This window comes from Canis aureus, unplaced genomic scaffold (assembly GCF_053574225.1).
Source record: "Canis aureus isolate CA01 unplaced genomic scaffold, VMU_Caureus_v.1.0 NW_027326424.1_RagTag, whole genome shotgun sequence".
Lineage (NCBI taxonomy): Eukaryota > Metazoa > Chordata > Mammalia > Carnivora > Canidae > Canis > Canis aureus.
This window is the reverse complement of record NW_027554415.1, coordinates 169239-197179: the sequence shown is the minus strand read 5'-3', so window position 1 is coordinate 197179 and position 27941 is coordinate 169239. Positions and strand designations below refer to the sequence as shown.

General features: G+C 55.2%; 1 protein-coding gene and 1 long non-coding RNA gene across 5 annotated transcripts in view; one reads left to right on the top strand and one right to left on the bottom strand.

Moving 5' to 3' along the window:
• LOC144309489 (uncharacterized) overlaps nt 1-27941 on the bottom strand; it is a 61497-nt gene that overhangs the window by 17070 nt on the left and 16486 nt on the right. The gene's annotated exons all lie outside the window — the stretch shown is intronic.
• On the top strand, nt 14562-21383 carry LOC144309482 (uncharacterized). 4 transcript variants are annotated; one of them, XR_013375463.1, is made up of 5 exons: nt 14562-15289; nt 15522-16320; nt 17784-17979; nt 18587-20518; nt 20635-21383. It is a non-coding gene; the product is annotated as an uncharacterized LOC144309482 (long non-coding RNA). The 4 variants fall into 4 exon arrangements; XR_013375464.1 differs by having other exon boundaries at nt 14570-15805; XR_013375462.1 differs by having other exon boundaries at nt 14570-16320.

The window sequence follows — 27941 nt, the reverse complement described above, 5'->3', positions numbered from 1 at the left end:
GTTTTTCATGTCTTATGACCACAAACGTGCATATCCACTACCGAATACGCTGCTCCTTTCTTTATTCAAAGCTCCAGGGTGGTTTCTTGTGGAGTTTCAGAAACAGGAAGTGGATCCCATGACTTCTGGAGGAAGAAACCCGCAAAGCTCCAAACCCGAGGTCCTTGGCAAGGGGTGGGATGAGCCGCCATCTGACTGGCTGCCTGCCACGCCGGAGCACACGGGGAAGGGGCATTAGAGGAGAGTGGTGTTGGGGAGGCGGCAGGAGGGGGGGCACAGCCACCAGGCAAAAGGTGTCAGGGTCGAGCTCGGAGGCTCCAGGGCCTGGCATCTGGGGGACTGTGGGCACAGCGACAATGGCCTGTCTGGGTGTCAGGTCCCCACCACAGGGACCATGATAACATGTACGTTGTTGGGGTCTTGTGAGGATTAACATAGCATGTGGCTCATGGGAGGCATCTGGTAACTACCAGCTTTTTTTTTTTTTTTTAACTACCAGCTTTTAAGAAGGGATTCTCCAGGGGCGCCCAGGTGGCTCAGTGGTTGAGCGTCTGCCTTCAGCTCAGGATATGATCCCAGGGTCCTGGGATCGAGTCCTGCATCGGGCTCCCTGCATGGAGCCTGCATCTCCCTCTGCCTGTGTCTCTGCCTCTCTCTCTGGGTCTCTCATGCATAAATAAATAAAATCTTTGAAAAAAAAAAAAGAAAGCGCTCTCCATTACTTCAGCTGTCCTCACATCAAACCTATGGATTGGTCGATGTTTCTGGACTTTCTAGATAAGAAAACCAAAGCCAAGAGGGTTGTGGGATTTCTCCCTGCCCCCGGAACACAAAGCTAGAGATGGGCCAAGCTGGGGTGTGAGTTCTGGTCAGTGTGGCTACGGGATGCTGTGCCCCCACCACCCCCATCACCCTGTCCTGCTCCAGGGCCACTGCAGGCACAGAGGACCTCAGTGTCATCCGGGCTATCACAGCTCTGATGACCACAGTGCTCTGTTTCCTCTATCCCTGTCCCCTGCGGTTTCTTCCCTGCGTCCTGAGAAACCACAGGACCCATCGTGCCTCCAGGGGCAGCCAGGCAGGGTGGCATAGAGGAGTAGGAGCAGGGGGAAAACAAAAAGAAAGAAAGAAAAAGAAAAGAGAGAGAGAGAAGACAAAATGAAATTTCACTTCTCCTGGAGCTAAGTGCCCCGCTGCCCTCAAAGCAGGGAACCAAGGGGTGCCAGCTCCAGCCTTTTCCTGCCCCTGCGCTTTGCTGCTGCTCTAGGTGGGGCACACAGGCCGGTCAGCTCGGGCAGCCTTGCTGCTGCCCCCGCCTGGGAGAGGAAGCCCGACCTGGGACAAGCAGCCCGACACCCCCTGCGACACACACACACACACACACACACACACGCACGCATGCATGCACAGGCACGCACACATGGGCCTCCTGCCTCTGCCCAGGATCTTCCAAAGGGACAAGGGCCTGAATCGGTGACCCCTGAGCCCCGCCCCTCGGTCCCCAGACCCGGGCAGCCTGGAGAAGCTGTGGCTACACACCAGACCCCGGAGGTTCTGCGAGGCAAGCTCAAAGCCCGGAGGCCTGGTCACCCCGCTCCGGGGGCTCTAAGAGCTGCTGAGTTAAGTGGGGGCAGCTCGCTTTGCAAGTCGAAACGGGGCAAGTCGGGCCTTCACCACGTGCCACATCTCCCCAGCTCTGCCCCCCGGAAGCCACACTTCCATCACCCTCTTCCAACCGTCTGAATCACGGCTTCAGGGAGATCTTCTCGCACAGACACCTAGCTGAGAGCCGTCTGCACAGAAAAGCTTCAAAAGTCGACCTGCTTGAGTTCAGCTTTCAAAAAAAGCCAGCTTGCCAAGGGGGGAAATAAAAAAAAATAATTAAAAAAAATTTAAAAATGTACTTGATGTATTACATTAAAAAGCAGACAACCAAACCCGGGAATCAATGGATCCAGTTTGGGGGATTAGGGAAGGCAGATCCGTGCGATTGACAATATAGCTGAGAATAAGATACTGAAATAGAAGTCCGTTCGGGGTGAAAAATCATGAAAGCTTTCTATTTCTTCCTCCGTGTTTTTCACGATTTTATAAAAGCGCCACTGCAGCATGTTTGGAGTCAGATAAAAAGTCCTCTTTTAAAAAGCTTCCTTTCTTCTTAATTTTTTCGCTTTGCATTCCACGCTAGACAGCTCGCTTGAACTTTATATTCAAACACCTTTCTCTCCCAAGCACCAGCCCTAAGAAGGACTTTTTTTTTTTTTTTCTCCTTCCTTGGAGCAAAATCAGAGCCACAGAAAAGCTTGAAAGGAGGAAATAGGCCAGCCCGGCCATTTCTTCCTTCCATTCCTCCACCCCAAATCAGAGCAGAGATTAAATGAAATTATAGTTCTTGAGCAGGCCCCGGGGCTTGGGGCAAGGGACCCGGTGAAGAGCTATTAGTGAGACCGCAGAAACGTGGTGCAAGGAGGCAGGTAAACAAAACAAGAAAAAAAAGAAACATGGTTTAAGGAGAATAAAAAGTCCGGGGTGAGCTGGGTCGTCTCTGCCAGGCCGGGGCCTGGGCCAGGGCACCGAGGCCGGGGCTTCTTGCCTCGCGGGGTGGGAGCGGGTGGTGCTGGGCCAGGCCCGGGTCCACGCCGGGAGCCCGCAGAGCCACCGGCCCCACCGCCCGCCGCCCGGTGGAGCCACAGCTCCATCAAGCGGCCTCCCGGGGAATGGCCACACGGGGGCCCGGAAAGAGGTCCCCGACGGGCCCTGGGGGAGGGTCTGGAGCGCGGTGGCCTGGGCCTGCCAAGCTGTCACTCCAGGCCCCGCAGGCAGGAGCCCGCAGACGGACACCAGCTGTCGGGGTGCGCTCCACACCCGGGGCCGGCCAGGAACCGGCTGCCCTGAGGATGCTCGGGGGCTGCGTCTGCAATCGCAGACCTACCCTCTCCTCCAGAAACTGGCTCCAAGTGACAAAGGATTGTTTCCCCCAGAGCGGCGGGGCCAGAGGAAAGGGGGAGATCTGATGGGCAGCAGGGCTGCCGGTCACACCCCTGGGGGTGGCGCAGAGGCACACAACCGCAGTGAGGAGGGACGTGGCCTCGGGCCTGTGCGACGGGCCACTTGGTACATGTGATCCCAGAAGTGGGCTTGGGTGGTCGCCCACCACCCTGCAAGGGCCACATGTCTCCTGCGAAACAGTGTGTGCCTCCCAGGACAGGATCTGACGCTCCCAAACAAATCATGGGGGAACACAAGAGGCCCTCCATCCACGGACCACAGCAGGACCCCAACACAGGAAAATTACAAATCCTGAGAACACCAACCAGGGAAACACATTTTTTTTTTTAAAAAAAAGATTGATTGATTGATTGATGAGAGAGAGAGAGAGAGAGAAAGAGGCAGAGACACAGGCGGAGGGAGAAGTAAGCTGTATGCTGGGAGCCCGACTCAGGACTCGATCCCGGGACTCCAGGATCACACCCTGGGCCAAAGGCAGTCGCTAAACCGCTGAGCCACCCAGGGATCCCCCAGGAAATACATTTTAACAAGAATATTCTATAACAGGAAATCAGAGCAAAGGCACGGAGTGTTTGCTATGTGCGAATGATGGCGCTAATTCCGTTATACACATTATCTTATTAAACCTTGCAAACCGCCCGAGGGGATGAGCACGTTCGTGATTTTTGTTTTACAGAAAAGGAAGCACGCAGAGGTTCAATGACTTGCCCAAGGTCTGCGGCGGGTGAGTGGCAAAGCCTCGCTCGCCTGGATCTCAGAGGCCAGAGCCCCCCACTCCCTTGCTTATTGCCTCCTGAACCCCCTCTTTCCACCCAGCCCCCGTCTCCCAGGGGTGGATTCAGGTTTTGTGGGACCTGAAGCTTGTACCGTGTTCTGGAGGGCGGGGCAGTGCCTTTAAGAGAAATAATGAGGTTTAAAATACACATGAGACGAGAGACACATAGTTCGGTGCAGGGCGTAGAGGGCCCAAGCAGGTGAGGGGCTGCTGCTTCACCACCTCCAGGGTAGGTCCCCCTCTGCTCCCCCCACCTCCCCTGCAACTCTGCATCCCCGCCTCCCGGCCACTGCTCTGGCTTCTGCGATCCACCGCCACGCCCCACCTGTCCCTCAAAGCACTTTGACTGGAGGTGGCCAATGACACCCCAACTGCCAAGTCGAGGAGTGCTCTGCCGCCCCTCCCCCTGGAAGAACTGTACCCCTGGCCTTTCCCCTCCTACACACCCCCTTCTCCTCCAGCATCCTGGACACTACATTCTGGTTTCCCTCTCAACGTCGCCCACTGTTTCTCTACGTTCCTCCCTGGTGGAGCTCCTGTCACCTGCTCCTTCCACACCAGGTGAGCCTGACAGAGGAAAGAGCACAAGCTCTGAGAGAGCCAGACCCAGGAGGCTTTGACCCCCTCGTCCCCACGTAGGAGCTGTGTGGCCATCAGCAAGTCGGTCACCCTCTCTGAGCCCATTTTCTGCTCTGTATAATTGGGATGAAACGCCGTAAGTTATTTAAAAGATCAGATGACATCATATATGCAGAGTGCTTAGTAGGATGGCCGGGCTCCATGGTCACTGAGAGCCAGTGTCACCCCGAGGGCCAGTCCCTCTCTCTGTCCAAGGAGCTAGATGACCAGTTCCAGGGCCTGCAGAGTCGCCTCATCCATGATCCCCCTGAGGACCTCGTCTTGCTGGGAGTGCTCGCGCCACCGCCCTCAAGCCTGTGGCCTCCTCCTACAGATTTTTGAATGGCACAGGTGTCACTGCGTGGAGACAAGAAGTCTAGGCTCCATCCTGGACCCACCTTCCACTGCACCCACAATGTCCCTGGCATTCATCAACCGTCCGAAGATGTCCCCCATCAGCCGCGCCCTCCTCTCTGGTGGGTGCCCAGGTCCTCCTGGTCTTGCCCAGACCTCTGCACAGCCTCCTACGTGATCCGCATTCCCACGGCCCCCGCTCTGCACCGCCCCCAACCCACCTGCCTCCCCAGGAGGGCGAGCTTCCTCAAACACATTTCAGATCATGCTGTTTCTCTACTTGAGTGAGATGCACTGTCTTCCCTCCTCCACCAGGGTAAGGGCCAACCCAGCCACAAAGCCCAGGATTATCGGACTCCTGTCGTCCCTGTGCCTGCCTCATTGCCCCCCAAGGTCCCCTGCACGGCGACGATTCCCTCAGACATCCCAAACTGTCTGCATTTCCCAAACATGGCACCATGTGCCTCTCCGCTCTGTGCCTGTGCACACTCGATTCCACCGCCTGGAAGGCTCACCCCTTTTCTCTGCCAACTACCGTCGGAGCCCGGTGCAAATGTCACTGCCTCCTGGAAGCCCTCCAGGATGCCTCCTCAAAAAACTAGACCAACTCCCTCTGTATCCTGCGCATGCCCCAATCACAGCACTATTCGAAACCTACAACATTAGTATTTATTTCCTGCTTCCCGGGCTACACGGTGAGCTTTCTGAGAGCAGTGAGATCTTGAAAGGCAAGAGAATGCAGTGGTCAGAAGGGTGAGTTCTGGAACCAGACACCCTGGGGACAAATTACAGCACCTCTCAGTGCCTCTGCTCTGTCATCTGTATCATGGGATAAGGGTGGGTCCCCCTCAGAGTAGGGGTGGGGGATAAACTGGCGTAGGAAGACCTCACATAGGCCAGCAGTGAACAGGAACAGCAGACCATGAGCCCCACACGTCATTTAAAATGTTCTAGCAGCCACTTTAAAGGGCTCAAAAGAGGGACGGCCTGGGTGGCTCAGTCAGTTGAGTGTCTGCCTTTGGCTCAGGTCATGACCATGTCCTGGGATGGACCTGGTGTAGGGCTCCCTGCTCGGCGGGGAGCCTGCTTCTCCATCTCTCTCTGCTCCTTTCCCCCCAATTCGTGCTTGCTCACTCTCTCTCGCCCACTCCCTCTCTCTCAAATAAATAAATAAAGCCTCAAAATAAAAAAGAAAAAGCTCAAAAGCAGCAGCCAAGGTTAATTTTAATAATGTTCATTTAACCCAGATATAATGGTATCTCACATCTTATCACCTCAATATGAAATCTATTTTAAAAAATATTCATGGGCTACGATGCTCTTTTTTTCATGTGACTCTGAAATCCAGCGTGCATTTTTGCACTGAGACCACCTCTCGATTTGCATGTGCAGCTCCTGCCTGCTGCCCTGGGCTGCGTGCTCCGGGTGGCTACCCTGGGAAAGGATGCTGGTAGCCTGTGCCTGGTCTCCCCCAGACTGCACACACACCCGTTTCCCTTGGCTGGTTTTGCTTTTTCTCCTTTCACTGAAATCATGCGTAGCTGTGAGTGCAGCTCTATGGTGAGTCCTGCGAGTTCCAGTGAACCACTGGGAAGGGGGTGAGGGGTGCCCGGGTGGCTCAGTCGGTTAAGCGGCTGCCTGCAGCTCAGGGCATGATCCCAGGGTCCTGGAATCGAGCCCTGCATTGGGCTTCCTGCTCAGTGGGGAGCCTGCTTCTCCCTCTCCCTCAACTCATGTTCCTGCTTGCTCTGTCTCTGTCTCTCAAATAAAATCTTAAAAAAAAAAAGAAGGAAGGAAGGAAGGAAGGAAGGAAGGAAGGAAGGAAGGAAGGAAAAGAAAGAAAGAAAGAAAGAAAGAAAGAAAGAAAGACAGACAAGGGAAAGGGAAGGGAAAGGGAAAGGGAAAGGGAGAGGGAGAGGGAGAGGGAGAGGGAGAGGGAGAGGGAGAGGGAGAGGGAGAGGGAAGGGAAGGGAAGGGAGAAGGGAAGGGAGAAGGGAAGGGAAGGGGGAAAGGAAGGGAAGGGGGAAGGGAAGAGGGAAGGGAAGGGAGAAGGGAAGGGAAGGGAGAAGGGAAGGGAGAAGGGAAGGGAGAAGGGAAGGGGAAGGGAAGGGAGAAAGGAAGGGAAGGGAAGGGAGAAGGGAAGGGAGAAGGGAAGGGGAAGGGAAGGGGGAAGGGAAGGGGGAAGGGGGAAGGGAAGGGGAAACCAGAGGTGGTCTAGGGGTCCTGGACTCAGCTCCCCTGCCAATGTCCGGGTACCATGTTCACCAGGCAACCATCCAACCCCCAGTGCAGCGTCCCAGGGACCCTGACTTTGGGGGAGAATCTGTACAAGGGAGTCTCCCCCTTTTAAGTGAATAGGCAAGAATCCTTCTCTCTTCCTTGGTCACTGCAGATTTAGATAGTTTTCCTTGCGTGTCCAGAGTCCAAGCAGCCTACAAGTGTGTGCAACGTGAAACACAGAGCATAATTCAACGGTCGTGGCAAAGTCACTTGCAACACTCACTCACTCAGTACCTCCTAAACGCCAAGCACACGAGTCCCTTCCTTCATCAAAAAACAGACAACTGGCTGATACGGTGTTCAGCTCTTAAAATTGCCTTATCTTCTACGATGTAGTAATAGAGTTGCTGCGTCATAGGGACCTTCCACGAGTTCCTCCGCGAGGACCAACCCTAAGGCCATGTGTACCTTCTCTGGGTATTCTCGAATTTGACAGTTCTAGACTTTCAGGGCCGGGGCCACCTCAAAGGCTAGCATGCACTTACGGGGCTGCATTCTGACGCTGGTACACACACTTCTGGCTCTCAGGGCCATCTCTGTCATTTAAAAAAATTATTTTAAAAAAACATTTTAATTGTATCTTATCACTGTGTTGGTTACATAAAGGTAATCCAGGTTGGCTGCATTACTACATATAATGTGCTATATTCACTTTTCCTCTGATTTTGAAAGAAACTGAAATATTTTTGTGGCCCTTGTAAAGTATCATGAGCCCTGAGCACCAGGCCTCCTGCACCTACGGGATGCACTGGCCTGCCCAGGTAAGGCCCTTCCCGGGTGGGGGACCCTCAGGTTGTCATCTGTGAGTCAGGTTTTTACAGATGGAAAAATGTACGTATTTCAACCTGCGTCCTCTTGCTTTCCCACCACACGGGAAGCCACAATCCTACCGACGTCCTGTGAGTCATACAGGAGCCCCGTGAGGCCACGACCCAGTCCTTCAGGCCAATACACTCAGGTGAGGCAGCGGGGGGTCACATCCCCCCATCCCTGAAGCCTGCAGGTGGACTCCTCACATTTGGGTTTTTCACGAGGATGGCATTTCCGTGCCGGTCTGCAAAACCAGTCGGTCCCTCCTGCCTCTGTGCGCTCCCCAGGGCTGATGCAGAGCGGAACCGCAACGCACACCATCGGGTGCAATAATCCAATTAAATATCTGCCTCCCCCACCAGCACGAGCTGAGCATGAGACACGATTTCACTTTTATTCATCTCTGCTTCCCAAGGCCCAGCCCACCATTCAGGAAGGAAATGAAATATTTACTACGTATTGATTATAAATGCTCTCTAATTACCTTTCTATGTGAAGATGTGATAAGTGAACAGAAAAGTTTTTAGCATTACGGTGCCATCAGCCAAAATGCCTATCATTTCTCTCCAAGACACACACGGCAGTCTATTTTACACCCGAGGTCTCTCAGTACATCCTGTCCAAAATACGTTTATTACGTGGCAAACGCTAATTACTCTTATTTTAAAGCATGCAAAAGGAGAGCATTTACTGTCTACTAGCTGTGCGGGATTCCGTGAACGCAGGTGCCAAGAACGCAGCCCCGAGGCTGTGGCTTCCATGGTGCTGCTCCTTCTCTCACGCTCTCTCCTGCTCCCTTAGCCAGCTGCCACAGTGTGACCAGACCTATTCAGAGGCCCGTGTGACAAGGACCCAGGGCCCTCCCTCTAACAGCTCATAACGAACCAAATCTGGCCAACAACCTTCGAGTGAGCTGGGGAGTAGATCCCGCCCCACTTGAGCCTTCGGATGGCTGCAGCCCCGGTCACTACCCTGACTGCAACCTCCGGAGTCACCCTGGGTCAGAGGACACAGCTGCACCACACCCAGATTCCTGCCCCATAGACACCTGAGAGGACACATGTTGTTTCGAGCTGCAAAGTCTGGGGTGACTTGTTACTCAGCCGTGAGGTTACGAATATAAGTAAGTACTGTGAACAGTGCCTGGCACATATGAGCCACTTGGATATTTGCTGAGTGAGTAAAGAGAAAGAAAATTAGATGCGAAGGTGATGACTTATGACCTCGACTCTCTTTTAGAGGAAGGTGGTTAACAATTGTAGAAATACGGAACTCTGCACCAGATCTGGACAACCCCCAACATGACGGCCAGCCTGCCCGGTTGCTACTGTCCTGGTTACGGTTTCACACTGCTGCGTGGCGACAGCAGCATCTGCCCAATTCCCTCACCTCTCCTCATCCCCAACCCACCCTCACAGACCGGGTGCTGGTTTATCTTCCCCAAAACCCCTTGTCCAAAGCCTTCCCGGTGCCTCCCAATACCAGCATCATCAAGGCAAAACTGTCACTCAGCAAGGAAGCCCCTCCCAATGCTGCCCTCACCGCCCTCCTCCCCGCACTGCCCAGCAGTGTCTAAAGCGTAAAATTCTACATTGTGCACCAATTCTTCTGCCACAACCTACTGTATACAATTGAATAAGTTATAAGTCTACTATATACTCACGGAGCCCACTTAACCATGGAAATCTGACTCTTTTCCTTGGGCTGGCAAGCTCACTCCCACTCCCACTCCCACACTGACCGTCACCCTTCGGTCCATAAAGTTAAGCAGGGCAGCTGCGCCTGACACTCCTCCCAGCTAGTGATCGTCCCTCTGCTCTTTGCAATCTGGCTCCCTTGCTCAGAATGGCCTAAATGAACATATTTTTATGGGCCCCTAGCCCAGGACACCCTCTAAACTGCTCTCCACCTCCTCATTTAAGTCTTTCCTGCTGGAAGAACAAATTCCTTGGTGAGGCCTGAGAGGCGACACCACATCACCTTGGTCAGTACTGGCCCTTCCACTGTTAGCCAAACCCTAGCAGGACCTTCCCTTACACTGCTTGCCCTAAACACCTTCCCGATCACCTCAACCCTAGGCCTCCAGTGTCGCCCCTAGATAAGTAGTCTTGGGGGATGCCTAGAGGACCATCCCTAACATCCATGTCCCTAACCCCACTGCACACGCAAAGGTCCCCGTTGAAATACACCAGCAGGCTGTGACTTGATTTCCCCTCCCATCAACCCCATAGAAGCTCCATACCTATTGGCTCCTCCTTCATCTCCCCACTGAGAGAGGTCAGCCCCTTCTCTCCAGCAAATTCCTAGTGCGTTTTACATGACATGTCTGTGACTATGTCGGCTTTAGACCAACCATCCCATAAGCTCCTGGGGAGCTTGGAATCCCTTTCCAACTCCTAAAGCCCCTGCCTCATCCAGTTCTTCCCTCACCCCCTCAGATCCACCTAACAGCATTTCCTCCTTTCACACTCACCTGCACGTGTGGGGGTGCACACGCACACACATGCACACCTATGCACACAGGCCCCACGCTGTCTCTTTCCCACAACTTATGAGCCAATCAAGAAGGACATTAGCATATGCCCATGTGTGTTTAGTAGAAGGGAGATTTTAGCTACAGGAAAATAACAGGGCTCGGGGTGGGGGGAAACACCTCTGTGTAAGTGACCCAAGAGATGGTCACAGGAGGTACCTCCCAAGAACCTTGAAAACAATCAAGAAGAAATGTTTCTGGTGAAGTCAAACTCATTAAATCAGCAGATGAAGAGAAAAGACAGTCCTCTCGATGAGTGGGATTACGACACCTGGGGGGTCACACGGATGCATCTAAAGAAGGCACCACGTGGAAGCGGTGGCCTTCAGACCACAAATCAGACACACGCAATCACACATATATGCACACAGCCCACACATGCACACGTCTACACAGCCGCAAGTATGCACACACATATACCTGCACCCATACAAACTCACACATGCATGCACCCGTCCCCATACTTGTGAACACGCCCCACATGCATGCAGGCTGGCGCACGTGTGCACACCTGCATGCTCAAGCACTCATACTCAAAGCACATGCCTACACATTCGCACATGTGCACGCACACACTCATATACCTGCACTCATGCACATATACTCATGCCACATATACAGGGACACACCCATGTACACACTTCAATGCGTATGCCTGTACATCCCCTGCACACATGCAATCACAAAAACACACCTGTGCACACGTGTACTCGTGCTCTACATACACACACACACACACACAGCTGCTCTCTGCACACATCCCCACCCTTACACACACTCACCCCTGGTTCAAAGAGTTGACTGAGGCAGTGCCTGGCCAGCTCCACCCAATAACAATGAGGCGGACTCCTGGACAGAGGGTCAGGGAGAAGGACAAGGGGAAGGGGGAGAGGTGGCCCACACTTATCCGAGGTCAGCAGCCCCCGCAAGTTGCCACTGTGGGTACCATGGAAACTGTTCAGGCTGAAATGTGATAAATGAGTGACGGTCCAGATCCAGTCCTACCGCGGTTCGACTGTGACGGTGCAGGGGCCCCCGAGCAGTCTGACCTATTGGCCCTCTGCCTTTGCGGGTGACAGAGCTGCAGCAGGGCGGTCACCCACCTAGAGGTACACTCGGTCGGAGCAGCACCAGGATTTCTGTGCAGGAGCAGGGCCCATGCCCTGCAGCCTCCCCCAAATGACATGGCCAAAGCCCTCAACCACTGCAGGGGCCCCGCGTCGCCTGCCACCAACAGACCCCCATACAAAACCTATTTCTCATTTTACCAAACAACCCCACAAGTCCAAATCCAGGTGGTAATTATCCATATACATTATCGTGAGTTTTTTAAAAATACGGCACTAAAAGAAATGCTAAAGCGTATTCACCCAAAATCCTAAAACCAGAGCTGGGGTTACTCTCTAAGCTTGGAAAGAGTTAATCCATGATCAAGACAAGGAAAAATGCGTTTCAAGAGGCATTCATGAGCCCATACTGGTCTAAAAATAAACAACCCAACAGATATAATAATGGGAGGGGGAGGACAAAATTCTCTTAGAGAAGATTTCCAAACAATATATGCAGGTACTTCCCCCTCCAGGAAACGAGCTGGCTTCCCCTCCTGCGGAGCGTGGGCTGAACGTGGGGACTCTCCTCTCATGGACAGAGTGTGGGAGGGAAAAAGAGCAAAAGTGCAGTGGAGGCACCTGGCCGAGCCGCCTTATCGAGTGATGAACGTCAGTGTCTCCAGGGAGAAATCACACTGATATCACGTACCCCTGATGGGAGGCAAGGAGAACACTGCACCTCTGTGCTACTCTGCCCCAGACCAGTCTATTGTTAAAAAAAAAAAAAAAAAAAAGAAAAAAAAAACGGTTGAGCCAAAATTGAAGGACATTCTTCAAAACGCATGACCGGCACTGTCCAGAATCGTCAAGGTCATTCGAAACTGCCCAGACCGGAGAAGGCTAAATGCAGTGTGGGATTCCAGACTGGATCCTCCCCCAGAAAAGGGTTATTGGGGCAGCCTGGGTGGCTCAGCGGTTTGGTGTTGCCTGTAGCCCAGGGCCTGATCCTGGAGACCCGGGATCGAGTCCCACGTCGGGCTCCCTGCATGGAGCCTGCTTCTCCCTCTGTCTGTGTCTCTCATGAATAAATAAATAAAATCTTTAAAAAAAAAAAAAAGAAAGAAAGAAAAGAAAAGGATTATCGGTGAAGAAACGAAGGAAATGCAGATCAAGTCTGTAGTTCAGGTGCTGGCACTGCACGGATGTTAGTCTCTTAGTTTGAGGACTACCCCAGGGTTACGGAAGATGTTACGAGAACTCTCTGTACTAACTTTTCAAATTCCCCGGGAAACCCAGAATCATTACAGGACGATTAAAAAGTTTATTTTAAACACTCTACTTGATCCGACAGGTGGATAACTGGCCCAAACCATTATCCACCCTACTCCCCACCCCAGGAATGATACAGTAGGATGGGGTCAGCAAGCTGTATACGCACAGCTTCACTGGCCCCAGGTCCACGGGCCATCACGAAAGGCAGTTGAACAGCTACTGTGTGCCAGGCAGTTTATTTCCTCTAATTCCCAAACCACGTCGAGCACCAGTTTGCCTATAAATGGGAACCGGGCGGTGGGGGAAAGTTAAGGAACCTGACCTCCAGGTCACAGGGCGCTCAGGGGTGCCTCGGATCCAGGGCTGGCCCTGAAGCACCGGCTGTCTTCCGTGAGCCTCCTGGCCCCTTTCAAGACCGGAACCATAGAAGACCGCCCCCTCGCCCTATCAGAGCCCTTGGGGTCCTCTTGTAAGAGATGAGCCCCCCCCTGGAAGGGGTCCCAGTCAGACAAGTTCCTCCCTGTCCCAAACATCCCGGTTATTTCAAGAGCCGATACAGCACAGGACCACTAGGTGGCGACAGACCCCACCCATGTCAAGGAGAGGTGCACAGGTGAGGACAGAGGCCACCCCTAGCTCGGACTCTCTTCTTTGCCTGAGACTTCCCAAGAGCCAAGCTTCTTATAGGCCACTCAGTGCACCCCCCTCACCCCTGAGATGACCTGTAGGCTCACCCTTCAGAGCCAGGGCTAGCAGAGCTCATCTCGACAAGCGTGCTAACCATCCCCACTGTGGGGAGCAGAGCTCCTGGCCCCCATCTTTTAAACCTCAGAGCTCCAAAAGCAAACAAACAAACAAACAAAAAACAAAAAACAACCAAACAAAAAAACCTCAGAGCTCCAGACAGACAACCCGACAGCCTGGGCTTGAACCTCAGCTCGGCCACTCCCTATATGCATGACCCCGGGGTCCCTGGCTTAGCAGAGGGCCTGGCCTTCCTCATCCAGCTCCTGGATCTAGTGATGCACAGCAACTATTAAGTAAGTTAACAGGTGTGGGGAGCCTGGGTGGTGCAGTCGGGGAAGCATCTGACTCTTGGCTTCGGCTCAGGTCATGACCTCAGGGTCGTGAGATCGAGCCCCATGTTGGGTTCTGTGCTCAGTGGAGAGTCTGTTTGGAATTTCTCTCCCTCTCACTCTGCCCCTCCTGCTTGTGTGCTGTCTCTCTCTCCCAGATAAATAAATCTTTAAAAAAAAATAAGTTAACAGGTGAAAGTCATTTAAACCAGTGCTTCAGAAATGGTCTGCCAATTTTTGGTGGTGGTTTCTCCCTCTCGACGGGGTATGCCTACCCACCCCCCTGAACCCCCAACCCCTATTCCGTTATATGGAGAGGATATGATCTTACTGTGGTAACCATGGAAGGAGCCCTAATGGACACCTGCCCTGGTGTGTATCCAGTTCCAAGAACTGAGGACTCTGTTTGTGGGAGATTATCTTGACCTCTAACCAGTTTCAAAGAACCCACATGGCGGACCATCCCCTTATGCAGGGAGGTCATTGGGCAGCCTGCATCGTGAGGAAGACACCAGGAGTCTGCATGGCAAACTTGCTTTACTGAGATGTGGGGTTTCATTTCCGTTTCTGAAAAGGTCAAGGTGAATGTTTAGGAACAACAGCTTTAAAGCTTTTTCTAGGCTCTGGGGGCACTGGGGTGGCTCAGTAGGTTGGGCATCCGCCTTCAGCTCGGGTCACGATCCCAGGGCCTGGGATCGAGCCCTGCATCGGGCTCCCTGCTCAGTGGGGAGTCTGCTTCTCCCTCTCCCTCTCCCCCTCCCCTTGCTCTTTCTCAAATAAATAAGGCTTTTTAAAAAATAAATTAATTAAATGAAATAAAATTTTTTTTTCTAGGCTAAAATACGACAGCCTGTAGCCAAACCTTGGCCCTCGAGCTTGTAACTCCTGTTACTCGCGTGTGCAACAGCTTTCTGGTGACCGTCAAGCTGCAGCACAGCAGAGACAAGGCCTCCCATTCTCGTGAGTCCCTCCATCTTCACATGAAGGTGGCAGCCCCATCTCAGCAGGGCCCTCCGCTTTAACACCCGCATGGAAGAGCCACCCTCCTGGGCCTGACAGCGCAGAGCTTTAAAAGCTTGTGCCAGCGAGTAGTCACCAAAAAGCTCTGCTGCCTGCAAGCATTCATGGAAAGATGTGGATTGACCTGTTCCCAGTGGGATCCCTAGACGGGCAGCATGAGCATCGCAGGAGCTTATTAGAAATGCAGATCCCCGGGCCCCACCCAAGAACTACCGCATCAGAAACTCTGGGGGCATAAAAAAAAAAAAAAAAAAAAAGGAAACTCTGGGGGCAGAAGAGGGATCTGTGTTCTAACAGCGCTCACATGGCCCAGATGCACTTAGGCTGGAGAACCACCACTCTGGATATTCAAGAGCATCCTTGGTTACACCGGGTTGGCCCTGCACCGTCCCGCCTTCCTCCGAGTCACAGACCTGCTCTCTGATGCTTACACCTCCGTGGAGAGATGTGACAGGAGATGAACCCAGACGTACCTTGAAGTTCCAAAGTCTCTGTAAGAATATGGTGTTTTGGGGGGTGGGGGGAGCCCAGAGGGCTGGGGCATCTCTACCAAAGCACGTAGACAATGTCATCTACCGAGAATTGACTGATCTAGAAAGCTCTAGACCACCCTAGACCATATCCATGCCACATTTAAGGATTATAGCAGACCGTTTTATCCTAGCTTTGTTCGTGGTTTCATCTTATTTTTTTCTACCTTTATTTGCCTTACTTATAAAAATAAGGTTGCAAGCAAACTGCCTTACGTTCATTTGGCGACAAGGCCAAGCGTACTAAGCCTGTTGAACATTCTGCAAAGACCCACAACGTCTTTAAAGCACCGTCCAAGCCGGGGGAGAAAACGCAGTTTGGATTTTCAGGTCTTCAGCCCCAGCCTCCAGTTGGTACAATGTGGAGAAGCGCCTGCGATACTCTCGATACCCTCGTCTACGCACTAGAGGGCACCCTTGCCCTAGAGTCGGGCTGGCCGTCACCAGGCCCTGGGCAGGCTCCAGGGGCCGAAAAAGCGGTAAGAAAAAGACCCACTCCAGACCCCAGAACCATCTGAGCTGCAAGATGCTGCGAGATGCAGGCCCCTCTCAGCCTGGCTCAGTAAGCAGGGACCTGGGGACACCAGGAGCTGCAAACCCGGGCCACTCGCTCTGCATTTGTAGAGATGCCCACGCTTGCCGAGTGCTATGAGGATAAAAAAAGACGGTACCGCTGAACATCTGAGATCACATCACTTTACAGAACATTCTCCCCCCACACGCAGACATGCACAGGTGCTCACCACCTCGTGACAGCAGCCCCAGCCCCCTGGATGGCTAGTTCCATCACCCCACTTGCAGATGAGGAGTGTAAATCCCCAAAGTGCAAAGTGACTTGCACGACCTGATGTCTGGGCCCATTGCTGGCAGAGCCTGGGGAGGTGTCACCCGGCCAGGGTGGTTTTCATGTTAGCACAGCACCTCCCCAAAGGCAAACATGAGCCTGTTCTCAGGAGCGCCGGCCTCAGTGACCCGGAGCTGGGATAAACCTGGGGTGAGTGTGGCTGACGGAGCCCAGGGCGCGTCCCCAGGAGCCCTGGCCCATTGCACACAGCGGTGGGGGGAGTCACGGCTGGGAGGTCTGCAGCCCCTTTCTCTGCCTTGAGACTTCCCTCCGCTGTTAAGAACCTCATCAGGTTATGCTCCACATTATGTTACAACTGCTGCTGTATCTCACCCTATTACCAAGTGAGGTAGGAATGGGTGTGGGCCTCAGAGCATGTTGCCGGTGGGCCCCGAGGGACCTGCCTGCACCCCCCTCCCATCCCGGCATCACCCAGCAGGGTCCTGCCCCGGAGGAGTTTGGAAAATACAAGAAAGAGACAAGGCACCTGCCCCAAATCCCCAGAGGCCTCCCCGCCCAGAGGACAAGCGACCCCTCCGGGTGGTGTTCCTGCCCCAAGGCCAACGGTAGAGCGTGGCCTCCCTGCCACCCAGCCCGACACCCCCGGCACCCCTGACAGCGGTCCCTCCAGGCCAGAACTGCCCTCACACAAATGGCCCAACAAGGAACAGCCGCCAACTTGCACAGCCACTTCGCATCAGGATCAAAAACATGGGCTAAATACACCAGCCCCAATTTTTCTCTGTACTTACCCCCTTTCTGTCCTGTCCTAATAAATATTTTATGTCAAAAGCAATCCCCAACAGGGTTTCTGGGCAGACAATGACAATGTGAGCCTTTCCTACATCCACAAGAAGGGGGAGTCTGTTGAAACCTATGTACGACCCCAAGGATACGTCCCCCCTTCATCACGAAAGCTGCCTCCGTTCCAGCCCCGGGTGTCTGTGAATTCCTGCCTGGTCCACACGGGCGGCCCGCAGCGCACGCTGCCTTCAGATTCCAGCTCCGTCGGCGAGGACACACCATCGTCCCTGCAAGACGGCAGCCCTGCCTCTCCCTGTGTCCCCCGTGGTGTGTGAATCCAAATGCTGGGAGAAAGGGATCTGGAAATAAGCTTTGCTTTGCGTACATAACTATATTCTCTGCCCCAGGAGAACATCCACCCAGTGAGTGAGCCATGGCTCAGCAGGGCTCGTGCGTGGAGCCGTATGAGCATCCCTTCCCAGCCACCACCCTCGGTTTTCCCCCCTCGGTTGTCCCTCCCCGAGGACGAGAACTGGAGGGGGGGCAGGCTCCGTGGCTGAGCCCCCGGGGGGAGCTGTAACCACTCCTTGGGGGACCTTCATCTCGGGGCAAGAGGCCTGGTCATGGTAACTGAGGCCGGGGGCACAGAGGCAGGCCCCATGGTATTTTTAAGGGCCATGAAAATGTTTTAATTTATTTTAAAATCAGAAGAGATAAAAAAGAACACGAATTTCTAGGCTGAAGGAAATGTCTTACTATATAATGTCAATGTGGTTGTATGGAAACCAACACAGCTTTTGGTTCTGTTATACAGTTTTTTGTTTGTTTGTTTGTTTGCTTGCTTGCTTGCTTTGTTTTGTTTTTTTTAGGAAGGAAGAGGCCCATGAAGGCCAAAGCACCTCGGACAGTCTGCATGAGGCCGGGAGCAGCCCCGGAGGAAGGGACCTGTGTCCCCAAGCAGGATCCCTTAGGCACCCCTGCAAGTGGGCCCCAGGAAGCCCCCCTCTCCGTGGGAGCCCCTTCTCCGCCCTGAGGGTCGAGCTTCTGCACCCACCACCCCAGGACGTGGGTTCTACATAGCTCACGTAGTTTCCCTTTGCCAAGAGACTCTTGAAAAATTGGGGGAACTTTGCAAAGGGCCTCCTCCTCCAATTCTGGGTCCCAAACGCTTTCCTACGAGGCACAGAGGGCACAGAGGGCCGGCCAGGTGCAGAAAGCCGGGTAGATGAAACTCTGAGCCTTTCCCTGAAACAAATCCTATGGCCAAGCCCCAGGCGTACCCTCCTTTCCGTCTTTCTTATGATAATATTCACCTAACAAAACTCTCTAGGATTCAGCGGCACCGAGCCTGGCCACACTGTGGTGCTGCCCTCCCCACTCTCTGTTCTAGAACATTCTCACCCCACTGAAAGGAAACCCCGCCCCCATGAAGCAGTGGCGCCCTCACCCCCACCCTATTCCAGGCCCTGGCGATCCTTACCCCGTTTCCTGTCCCCTTCATAGCCGCAGAATCATACAATACGTGATCCTTTTGTTTCCAGCTCCTTTCACGGGCATAATGTTTTCAAGACTCAACTACCCTGTAGCATGTCAGGACTTCACTCTTTGTAGGGCTGAGGAACATTCTACTGTTCCCTTCCTTTTATTTTATTTTTTTCCCTCCCCTTTGTAGGCAGGAGAGCACTCAGATGGGAAAGCGAAACCCTCCGTGACGGACACCGTCCAAGCCCACTGGCAAGCCCTCAGCTTGGGACATAGGGACAGGGACACAGGTCCTGTCAGCCCCAGGACGGCGGCATGCACAAAATCAGACGCACGTACATGCACCGCAGGATCCTCCCCTCTGCTCCATTCTCCGGGGCCCAGGAGTCCAGGGCTGATTCAGCACTGACATCAGAGGATTCTAGAAGCAGCATGGCAAGCAGGGTCTCCAGGGTCTTGGCCATCAACCCATCTTACTGACCCTCTGGCAAACGCTGGGGCCTGGGCTTCCTGTTCCCCCTCCTCCATGAGGCCAGGGAGGACCAGCCTTGGGTCCTGGGAGAGGCAGACTCAGGAAGGGGGAGGCAGGAGGGAGCCGAAGGAAGGGGACGGCCTCCCCAGGAGCTGAGGGAGACCAGGGGATGGGCAAGCGGAGGACCCGGCCCTCCTGGGGCTCAGTGTGCAGTGCTGGGGGAGCAAGGGCAGCAACGAGGCTCCACGCTTTGAACACTGCGAGAGCTTTCCCCGCAAGTGAAGGAGGGTGAAGAGAGGGAGAGGGCACGGCCCCGCGACGGACAGCCCCCCAGGCCTCTCCGGCCACCGCGAAGGCCGCTTCCCGTTGACCAGGTCCCACCGCCGCCCCACCTCCCAACGGCGAGGGAGCAGGGGCCACAGCTCTGCTCCTCTTCCCAAACTCACCACAGTTTCAAAGCAACGGGGACAAGGGATCTCGAATTGTCAAGTCAGGAGACTCAAGTCACTGCAGATGCTCGTTATTAAAAAAAAAAAAAAATGCACAAAAGTACAAAGATGTTCATGACAGCCTTGGGGTGAGAAATGGAAACCCAAAGACCCAGCACTGGGGACATGCTGAGGCAACAATGGTCCACTGAGTCAGTGGTCCTCGTGCCACGAAGGATCGTGAACAAGGTACACTGTGACGTGGGTACGTCTCCTGTCGTGTAAAAGTGACGGAAGAATGGAAGGGACCCGCTACTGTGGCTCTGTCACATTGCTGTGATACGGATATCCGGTCGAGCGCGGCAAGGGGACCTCAGACATATTTCATCCCCAGGCCACTGCCAAGGGCTCGAATTTTCTGACACCGTTTCAACGTGTCCCTTGCGTGAAAATGAACAGTAACAGCCTCCGTGCTCCTCGCTGTCACGTTTACCTCCGTGACGTTTCCCATCACCTCCCCTCCTTTCGGGACAGGATTTGGAAGAGCTTTCCTGGAAGAGAAGCTCGGCCACCCCTACCACAAACGTGTTCGTGTGTATCCACGTGCACATACACACACACACGCACATGCACACACGTGCGCACACGCACTTGCATCCTGCAGGGCCACTTAGCAACTCTCAAGTCAGGGCAGTTGGTGGCACTTGGGGCCAGGCCATCAGTGCTGGGAGCACACAGCAGCTCTCCCCTTTCAAGGGCTGTTTGCTCAAGGCTCAGAGCTGCAGGGCAGGGCAGGGCTACAAACAGAGGAAGACTCTTCGATGCCCAGAAGGAATCCCTGTTTTCCATCCCCTCCCACACGTGCCCAGTGGTCCTTGGAGGATGGGAAGGCAGGAGGAGAGGGGGAGAGAGGGGTGCAGCCAACATGGGAACATGGACAGAGGGATCCCCCCGGCGACGCGGAGCAAGGCTGAGACTCCAGTTTCTCCTCCAACTGTGAAGATTTCCACACCCCACCTTGAACCTGGAAATCCACTTATGGGGACCAACGGTCCTTCGGTGGCAGCTGGGTGCCAGGCAGGCCCAAGAACATAACTGAAGAGTCTCCAGGTATCTCCAGGATGTGCAGCTCGAGAGGAGAAAAAAAAAAAGTGGAAAGCGGAGGCCAGGAATGCACCTGCACTTTGCATCTTACGACTGAAATGCCCAGTCTGACCGAAAGGTAAAATGGAGAAAAGGCGGTTTACAGGCCTCGTCTATATGAGACGAAGCCAAAGCCGGTGGTCGTCTGCTGGGTACTGCCATTCAGCAAACCGTGATCCTGGGGTTTTTTTGCAGGTATTATTCGGGCGAGGAAACAGAACAAGACGAGAGATGTCGGAACAGGAGAGAGAAAAGGAACACGAGAGGCTACGCTGGAAGGAGGATCAAACCACCTGCTGTGAGATCAGGACTCTCCAGGATGTAACGTGGGCCTGGAACAGGGGCCGGAAAGTACAAGCTGATGGCAAGGAGGCAGGATGCTGCAGAGAGGGCTGCCAAGTGCCAGGGGGTTCGGAGCAGCGAGTGCTTGGAACGGTGCTGGAGAACAGAAGGAAACCCACCGGAGCACCCCCGAGGGATGGCAGCTGGGAAAAGCATGGACTGTGTGGCCAGGGGTGCTTGAGGTGGGGGTGGGGGGCTTCCCCAACAGCCCACACCCACCTCGAGGTTGCCACCAGGCATCTACCCCCCTGCCTTCTCCCCCCGATGGCAGCAGCCACAGCCCTGCGGCCTCCCTGTGGCACATCTGTGGGCCACCGGCCTCGGAGCAAGGGCTTGGTCACCTGCTCTGGCCACACTGTGGCTTTGCCCCCTCTCCCCCTCCGGCCAGCCCGCACCCCCATGCCCTGGCTTCTGCATCCACTTCCTCCTGGCCGTTCCGAGCAGCAGCACCCCGGTTGCTCCCCTATCTGGAGCGGGTGCTACCGTCCACCCAGCCTCAAGCTGTCCACCTTGTATATTCCCTTCCCTGCCCCTTGGGGAGCCTCCGAGAACCAGACACCCCAGAATGTGCTGGCTGAATGAATAAATGGCTCCTCTCTGTCTCCCTGCCTCCTTGGATTGGGGCTGGGGAGGGAGGAAGGGAGGGAAAACCCTGAAAATACATCTAAATGGGAAATTTAGAAAATACATCTAAAATAAAAAAAATTTATTTTATTATTTTATTTTATTTATTTTATTTTATTATTTTATTTTATTATTTTATTATTTTATTTTATTTTATTATTATTTCTTTATTTTATTTTATTTTTATTTTTTATTTTTTATTTTTTATTTTTTTACCTTTGCATAGAACAGCCCTGAGAATCAGCCAGGGAAGAGAAAAATCAGCTGCAGCCATGGGGAGCGTCGGAGAGAGGAGGGAATTTGCCAACATCCTCCCAGATGCTCTCTGGGGAGCAGGAGCGAGGCCATGGGAGGGTCAAGTCCTTCCTGGCTGGGAGGAGGGTTGGCACAAGTTCCAATCTTCCACTTGCTTTAATTGCCAGGAAACAGAGCTTCTCCGTCTGTCATTATGACTTAATTAAGCCGAAACCGCCCGGAAGGAGGAAGCCAGGTCCATTAAAGCTGGCTGGCAAGGTGGGGTGTACAGCTTGGGAGCCCCCGGCGGGAGGCACAGAAGACAGGGCTCAGACCCCCAGGTGGGGCCCCCGTCCCTCCCAGCACACCCCCCAACCAGGTGCATGCTTCTGATCAACCCGTATTGGGGCCCGCAGTTAAGTCTGGGGACACACACACACACACACACACACACACACACACACACGACTCAACGAAAAGTCAGTGGTGGCCCCTTGGCCACTTCTCAGAACCCCCGAGTGAAGGAAGCCAGATGTCCTATGACTGCGTGGACACAAGATGCCCCCATAGGGCAAATTTGCAGAGCAGATGACCCAGGGCTGGCCAGGCAGCAGGAAATCTGGGCCCGTGTGAGGAGGGAGACAGAAATGTCTCGAAACTGCACTGTGGTGATGGTCACACGACTCTACCTATCGACTGAAGTTCACGGAGTCAGACCTTTACAGAGGATGAATTTTGCTGGATTTAAGTTATTTCTCAATAAAGCTGTTCTTTTGTTTAAAGGTTGGTGTCCACGTAGGCGGCTCATAGGAAAGAATGAAGCTTCATGTTCGGAGCCACCACCTGCCCCCCAGGTGCCCAAGTCCCCCGCTGACGGTCGTGGGCTGCACAGACCGCAGGCTCCCAGGTCAGCTGTCTGACCTTGGGTGCGCTTCTGGGTTTTCTCAGCTGTAAAGTGAGGCTAATAATAGTCACCTGCAGGTGTAATGTCACCAGAAGGTGGCATGTCATACACACGCAAGTGCCACTTCAGTGCTTTTCCTTCCAAGTTAGCAGGTACTTAAAGAGATCTCTGCGGTGTGCCTGGCCCTGTGTCTGATGCTCCGGGCGACAGTCCTGTTAGAGAACGTGCTCTGGATTTTCAAGTTTGCCGCCTTGTAGATGCACTCAAAAGGCAACTCAAGGTAGCTGAGAATAAAACCTCGTAACCAAGGTCTAAGGAGTCAGGGCTGAAAAATCCAAAGGTCGAGCCACGGCCTGGAGGAGACGGGTCCCCAGGAGAGGCTCTCAGGGGAGCTGGGGGCCGAGCCGGCTCTGAACAGAGGCCGGAGCCTCAGGGAAGCACACGGCCTTCCAGTCCTGGTTTAAAATCCCCGCTCTGCCCCTCACCAGCCGTGACGGTGGGCAGGACAACACTGAACATCTCAAGCCACATCAGTAAAACCAGCTGCAGAGTGGAATCCCTCCCAACGTTGATGTCAGGAGCAGTGACGCTGCACGGGCAGAGCCCGACACGCAGTAGGTGCGCAGTTACCATCTGGCATCTGTGCCTTTAAGGAGAGGCAGCATGCGAGGGTCAAGGAGGCAGGGGGGAGGAGGAGGAAGGAGGGAGAGGGAGGACAAGAAAGGGGAGGGAGAAGAAGGAGGGAGGATGAGGGGGAGGAGGGAGGGAGGAGGAGGGAGGGAGGAGAAGGGAAGGGGAGGAGGGAAGGGGAGGAGGGAGAGGGAGGAGTTGGAGGGAGAGGAGGGAGAGGAAGAGGAGGGAGGATAAGGGGGGAGGGAGGAAGAGGGAGGAGGAAGAAGGAGGACCCCTTAAAACAGTGAAGGAGGCCCCCCCTAAGTGGGGCAGACTCCAAAAGATAGGGAAGACAAGACAATTTCCTTCAAGGCACAACGGGTCCCCCTCGGCACCGTCTCAGCCGCTTCATGAGGCGGATGCGTCGTCAGCAATGATGAAAACTGAGGGCGGCCCCCCAGGGTGGGGGCAGCGTGCCAGGCCCAGGGCTTGGGGCCTGCGGGGCCCGTGGGGGCTGGGCCGGGAGAAGAGCAGGGGAGAGCCCCCCCGAGCGAACCCCGTCCTCCTCGCACCACGCCGGCCTCTCGGTGACACGGGCAGGGACACGCTGGCTTCTCCAGGCCCTCTGTCAAACACAAAACATACTGATTTACTGATGCAAACTCTCCCGCAAGGTGATCTGCTGACAGGTGGCGGGAACCACACCGAGTGTCTGCGAGGGAGCACCCGCCTGTAGGGTCAACGGGGCCCCACGGGCCACCGGGTGACCCTGAGCAAGTCACTAGACCTTGCTGAGCCTTGGGCTCTGCTGCTGCAAACTGAGGACAAACAAAGCCCTTGCAAGGCTACGCAGCCTGGTGCTTGGAGCACGACGGCTGAGCCCAAGAGCTCGTCTGGGGCCCCTCTCTGCGTCTGACCTTGCTCCTTGGTAAAACCCAGATGATGGCTATGCCTTCCCAAGGGCCACCGTGAGGACCGTGAGCGTGCATGTCTGTGCAGCCACGTGTCTGAGCAAGCTTCCACGGGGGCCGATCTGGGCATGGGTGCCCGCGCACCTCACCGCGAGAGGCGCCTGAACACGGAACGAGCTAGTGTGTTAGCAAGTGCCCCGACCACCCAAGAGTGTCAGCACAGAGAACCGACGGCGCAGAAACTCCTCTCTCAGAACGGGGTGAACGGGCCCTGGTGCGATGCTGACCCCCTGCCTGCCCCCCGACGTGCCCCCTGCGAGGAGTGGCTCAGAGCCGAGTGTCCACACCTGCCACCAGGATTCTCCATCACGGCTCCCGCGGGCAGGTGGCTGGCAGTCCAGGTGACCCAGCTCCGGGCTCCTGGGGGGCCGTGAGGGCTGCCGTCCTGGGAACAAGACCCCTCAGCAGAGAAGGGGCTGTGCCACTCTCCCTCTCCCCGGGACTGCTGCACCTGTGGGCCCCACGAGCTGAGGTCTACAACCAGTTGGGGGTCTACAAGCCCCTGTGGCTAAAAACCAAAAGGTCGGGGTGCCTGGGTGGCTCAGTGCTTGAGCATCTGCCTTTGGCTCAGGGCGTGATCCTGGGGTCTAGGGATCGAGTCCCACATCAGGCTCCCTGCATGGAGCCTGCTTCTCCCTCTGCCCATGTCTCTGCCTCTCTCTGTGTGTCTCTGTGTCTCTCATGAATAAATAAATCAAAAAGAAAAAAAAACAACCCCCAAAAGCAAGAAGGCATTAGTTAGAAACCAAAGTGAGTCACTGGGTTTGGGAAGACCCGTCCACAGAGGACAGCAGGGCGTCTGCAGAAAAGACGCAGCTGGGCAAGTGCACAGGGCTGGCCGTGGAGGGTCCGAGGCAGAAAGCACTGGAGCAGGAAGGTCTCTGCACGGCCCCCTGCCGCCCCCAGACACCCGAGGTCTCCGGCACTATAGTGAGGACAGGTGAAGGGCGCCCCACCCCTTGTCCCCACGTCCCCCAGGGCCTGCCTCCACTGGGAGGGCTTCTCTGCTCGGTCAGACCCCCCCCCATTAGGCTCAGTGAAGGAAGCAGAACCGCAGCCCACCAGGAGCCCCCAAAGGAAGACAGAGCCCTCTCTCCATCCTCCCTCCCAAACCCCAGGGAGACTCTCATGCGGGATCTTCTCTCGGGCCACCCTCACGGAGCAGAGCAGATGAGGGATCGATTCCCCCAAATCTGGCCCAGAATGCAAACCATCAGGCCAGCCACCCCGCCAACTCCCACGCAGCTGGCCGTCCTCGCAGGGGCCCAGGACCCCGACACAGAGGCTGCAATCCGTCCGGCGCGGGAGTCCTCCTCGCACGCCCTCTCCCTGCCTCCCCGTCCCTCGCTCGCCCTGACCTTCCTAAACAAAGGTGCTTTTTTCCCCTGCTCCTCGGGGTCACCACATTTTCGTCAGACCTGTGCTTGTTTTCTTTCTGCTTGGGCCCATCTTGGCTTGCCTCCCCAGGCACCACCGTCCCCTGGAGACAAACCCCGTATTGTTTTCAGGGACCTAATAAATGACAACACTCTCCCACCCCCTGCCACTTACCCCACCAGCCCGCCCAGCTCCCCCTTTGCCCGGTGAAGCCTGCCTTGTACTACGTGTGGCCCTCCCCGCCGCCCCCCCTCCCACCCCGATGCAAGAACAGGAGGCTTATGTCCAGGGGAGAGCGAAACCTGCCCGGACTAAGGGCACCTCCCCAGCCGCGTGTCGTGCCGTGAAAGGTGCAGTCCAGGGAGAGGCCACGGGGGCGGGCAGCTCCAAAACTCAGCCCCCCGTCCTCCGGTTCAGGCCGAGAACCAACGGGAACACACAGACATGGCCCTTAACGGTGCGGATGATAAAACAGGAGGATGCGCGGTCCATTTTCCAAAATGCACCTCTCGTCACCCAGAAGGCTCCCTCGCCCGCTGAAAAAGTCAATGCCAGGAGGGATTAAACCGAGCACAGGCCGACTTTTTTCCTGGTCAAATTGTTGAGGTCGACCAGGCATGCTCTGGGAGGGTATGTGGGCGCCCAAGGAAGGTTGATCACCGGTTAAAAAAAAAAAAAAAAAAGGCTTCTGAGCTGCTTGAGTGTGGGCTGCGTCAAGTGTGCAAGAGCAATGAGCCAGTGACAGACACACATCATCCTGCTTGAACATAGACCCGCACGTGCGTTGTTCCAAGCCTCCAAAACAATCCCCAGAGCCTCCAGCCTTCCTTGGGTGTGAAAGAAGCCGGAAGGGGACAGCAGCCCCACCACCCTATGCCCTCAACCACGTGCTCTGAGCCCGGACCTCATGCTCGGTGCTGCCTCGTTGACCAAGCACCCAGCAGGGCCGACACAAGAGCTCAGCCACCCAGGAGACCGGCATCTTGACTTCTGACTCCCTACCCTTCCCTGCCGTTGGCCTGGCTGCCTGGGGCCAATGGGTTCTCGCATTTCCACTGGTGGCAAAGGTCCCACCCTCCTCTGGGCAGGGGTCGAGAGGTGGGATGACATCCTACCAGGGCAAGGGTGACCTGGGTCATGGGGAAATGTGCACGAAGAGCCAAGAGACAGGAGAGTCCGTGTGCACACCCAGGCACACAGGGCCGCGGGTATGCCCATCGTAAAACACGTGGTTGCATTATTTCTAGAGCAGGATGGACTCTGGGACACGTCCTGGTTCTCTGCCTACAACACAAGCCAAGGCTTAGAGAGGCACGGCAAGCTCTCCAAGATCTCCCTCCTGGGAGGCGGCAAGCTGATACAGAGACCCTGGACCCAAGACAACGTGCGCCCTCCTTTAGATGGCCCATCCGTAGACGGTGGCACCGAAACCTCTGTGCTCTACGTCCTGCAGTAAGTAGTTCCAAAACACTCACCTGTAGGAGATGAGGGCTCGCGTTGAGGCAAAGGTAAAGAAATAACCAGGGCACACCCACCAGCGCCGCTGCCCTGCCCGGAGTGACCCCGATCCCCCAGCCCCATCGGTGCTAGTTGTCACTGTGGTGTGAATGTTCCCTGGAGATTATTCTGGATCCCATGGCTGGTGGCGACTTCAGGCCGGTGATGCTCATTTTCTCCATCCAGTCCTGGGAGCCTGGTCCAGGAACACACCAGGGATGCAGAGGCCCACCCTCCGACTGTCCGAGATGGGGCTGTTGCTTCCCCTTCTTCCCCACCCCACCCGCGCCTGCTTCTGAGACCCACCCAGCCTCCTCTTGCAGGAAGTCCACCTGCAGAGCCCGGAGCTCCTGCTGTCTGTCCGCAGAAGGTCAGGTTCTCACCAAGGTGGCCCCTCCATCACTTTAGTCCCAGCGATCCGGGGCAACTGTTGCCCTCCTGGTTCACACTGTAGGCAGCCTCAGCGGGGAACCAATGGCCCATGGGCAAGGCAGGCTCTGCCATGAGGGGAAGGCCCAGGAGCCTCCGGCCCTGGGATGCGGGTCCCCTGATTGCCCTGGCAGCCGTGATTTGTGAACAGGGACCTCACCTGGGCCACGAAGCCCTGTTGGAAAGGCCTCTCCGGCTGCCGCTGCACCCCCACCCGGCCTCCCGCAGGCACCCACTCCTGGGGCGGGCAGACATGAGACACAGGCCACCTGGGAATTTCAGGAGCCGACCCTCCTGCCCTCCCCTCCTCTCACCCCGCCAACCCCCACCACCAGGGTCCACCACCCCGAGGAAAGAAAATGGGGAGACAGTCACAGATTTAGGGTTCAGGGGGGCGCTGGGAACGGGGTCAGGGATCCTCTCTCTCAAGACATTCGTGGGGAAGGTTCCTTCTCGACCACAGCTCCCTCCAGCAAGGGCCCTTAACTCAGCTTGTTTGCTGCAGCAGCCAG